This window comes from Parasteatoda tepidariorum, chromosome 7 (assembly GCF_043381705.1).
Source record: "Parasteatoda tepidariorum isolate YZ-2023 chromosome 7, CAS_Ptep_4.0, whole genome shotgun sequence".
Classification (NCBI taxonomy): Eukaryota; Metazoa; Arthropoda; class Arachnida; order Araneae; family Theridiidae; genus Parasteatoda; species Parasteatoda tepidariorum.
Genome location: NC_092210.1, coordinates 79636583 through 79639752, shown reverse-complemented (window position 1 = coordinate 79639752; position 3170 = coordinate 79636583). Strand labels below are relative to the sequence as shown.

Below are 3170 nucleotides of genomic sequence, written 5' to 3'. Positions count from 1 at the left end.
GGCTAAAATTATTTGCGAAACAGGCAATTTATGTTTCTCTTTTCTAAACTATATTTTTTCTTAAATAAACATCTATTTTCTAAAACTATTTATGATCAATTTTTAAAATTATCCAGTATAATATTACCTTGTGCTCATCCATTTCGGGCTCATCCTTGGTAACTAACAAATCAAAACTCAGAATAACAAATCACTTCAGCAGTGCAGTAAGAACGACACTTTAGAACCCTTTCGTTACACTCAATTTGCGCTTTTGTTTTCATCTTTTGTTTTCATATTTTGTAATCTGGCAATCTTTCTGCGAAAATATTTTTAAATCATTCTTGAAAAAGAACTGTCCATGTAAGTTGTTATGATTTTGCTACTCGCTTTATAGTCCCCCCTTTTTAATGTTTTTTCTTTTTATTTTATTTTATTATCTGTTTTTACATGTTATTTTTACTTTTTATGATCTATTTTTATGTAGTTATTTTATAAAAAAAATTTTTTGAGTGCTCCTCACACTATTGTATTAATATATTTTGCTTTGGCTTTATTGATACAATATCAGAAAGCACTCTGTTTTGTGGATATAATCGTGTGGGCTGAAGAAAAGATTATATCTTTTTTTTCTCCGGTTTTTTAATTAACATTTCATTTTTTTTTTAAAATAAAATGTTGTTTGTTATTTTTTTTACTATGTATGTTATTTTTTATATATGTGTGTGTGTGGGTGTGTGTGTGTAAGTTGAATATCGAATATCACAAAGAAAACAGGAAAAGGAAAATAAAGGATTTTAAATAAAGATGAAGATATAATAGCATTTTAATATAAAAATAATAATTGCAAAACGGTTTATAAGTTTAGCACTGATTGAAATAAGTTTCCTTAAAATGAAGCTTAATAATATATATCAGAAAATGACGCTGTAATAAAGAAATGACTTTTTTAGTTTTAGTAAAGGTAGTTCTTCATTTATGTCGCACAGGAGCTGCACAATGGCTATTAGCACCAGTCTGGGAAACATCCCTGAAGATGATCCGAAGATACGCCATCGTAAATTTTGATCCTTAGCAGAGGAGAAGGCTCTTCCGCTTTGGTAGCACGACGACCTGCACGCGAAGTTTAGCATTTTACGATAGAGCAGTCTAACGAGGACCGATACCGTGCACCCTTGGTCCCTACACTGACTGATCAAAGAGGTCATTCACTCCAAAGCGTAATAACAGCAGATTAAAACAAGAAAGATAATTATTGAAGACAAGCATCTATAAATTTGGGATACAAAGAAATATTTAAGGAGAGAAAACACATTTATGATTTCGATTAATTTAATGTTTGTGATAACCAAAAAATTGTGGAAATGAATCTTGGACAGAATTTATTTTATCCATTTTATCACTGCCTGAAACAATCTAAGTACGATCATGTTCTGAACATGACTGCATTGCAAGAAGACATTTTAAAAAGGATGAATGCCTATTCAGATTCCATTCAACCCCAAGACCATGATAACTTACATTTCAGTCCATGATAACTTACATTTAAATTTTAGATTTCAGTGATGACTAATATTTTTTAGTTTCTTTTATTTCGGATCCCAGTACACGTATTGCCAAAGGCAAGTTTATTTACTTTAAGATACCATTCTTCTCTCTTATATTTAAGAAAAAATATCCAATGAAATAATTTTAAGATATTCAATTTTTTCCAGAGAGTTGGACTAGGAAATGAAAACATGAATATAAGCATATGCTCAAGGATTAACGTGGTTTAGCTTGTTGCATGAAGTTGCTATGCTTATCTTCCAAGTTACTCACGAATTTACTATCATCCAGGTCACCAATTTTGTGGTCTTTTCTATTCACTTCTTGGAATTTCTTTTTGAACTGTATGAGATAAAACAGCATGCCACTAGAGGACCACAACCCATTAAAAACTCATTAAAAAATTCATTAAAAATTCGTCATAATTTCGCTTTGATTGTCCTTTCGTTTCCAATTTTATTTCAAAATGATATAATAAATATTTTCAAACTAACTGATGTGTAAATTTCTTCGTTATTTAATTTAAAAAAATCGCGCTCGCAAGCAAACTGATGATAATTTAAAATTTTCTTGTTTAAAAAATTATGTTCCCGAATTTTATGTTAATAGTACATATGTTATTGTTTCATTTACATTATTTTATATCTTTTTTTCTTCTCTTTTAGATTTGTAAAGATATGACATGGAAAGATTTTTGCAAGACTTCTGTAGTTTTCGATTATTTCATCAAGGGTATATCAGACTAATTTACCTTACAATGTTGTCATTATAACTTGGAATGTTTTTTCGATGCTGTGGTGGAATGTGTAAAAATCTATTTGTACAATAAATATGTTCAACTGCGAAATTAGTTTATTTTGTGAAAATGGTTTCATTGAAAATGGTGTACGTTAGCAACAAAGTTTGAGACTTAAATTTGAAATGCAATATAATATTATTTATTATTTCTTCAATACCTCAATTTTACGCTACATGTTTAAATGTGTTCTATACCCAAATTAGATTAATTATTTCTTAGAAAACACTGTATCGATTTCTAAAACCTTTTTTTTATTATTTACTTTTCCTTAATAAATCAATAAGAAAACTAATTTTGAAGATTGGTTGGTGAAAAGGAATTTTTAAATGAAAAAAATTATTTCCAGAAAAAGTAATATAAAAATTTAACATAATATGAATAACTAAAAAAAAAGGGTGCTAGAATGTTTAAAATGCGGAGAAAAAAAATAAAGCAAGAGTTTTTGAAAAACGATTTAGTGTTTTCTGAAAAGGTAAACGTCATTTAAGGGTGCTTAGGTCACATTTCAAACGAAGATACGTGTGAATTTAAGCGCATTTACTTTAGAGATTAATTAAATGCTTTATTACTTGGGTCAACAGATACATTATATATTTTCCTGTTTGAATAACTATATTGTTGATAAAAAAATCAAACAATGTTGCTTAAATTACCACTCTAAATTTAAAAACTGGTTGGTTAAATATGGAGAAACCGCTAATCATATATGGCAGTACTTATACTATAGTTACTTGCACCGCCGGTACAAGTAAAAAGTACGTACTTTTACTTGTACTTCGTTACTTTTTAAATTTAGTACTTTTAATTGTACTTTCGTTACGTTTTTAGGGAAAAAGTACCAGTA

At 28.6% G+C, this 3170-nt stretch overlaps 1 long non-coding RNA gene across 1 annotated transcript in view; it reads left to right on the top strand.

The window, feature by feature from the left end:
• The window catches only part of LOC122270981 (uncharacterized), a 16709-nt gene extending 14335 nt beyond the window's left edge, over positions 1 to 2374 (top strand). Inside the window, exon 2 of the long non-coding RNA XR_006226087.2 lies at positions 2193 to 2374. This is a non-coding gene — a long non-coding RNA (uncharacterized lncRNA). The remainder of the gene's footprint in view (positions 1 to 2192) is intronic.
• The last annotated feature ends 796 nt before the right edge of the window (positions 2375 to 3170 follow it).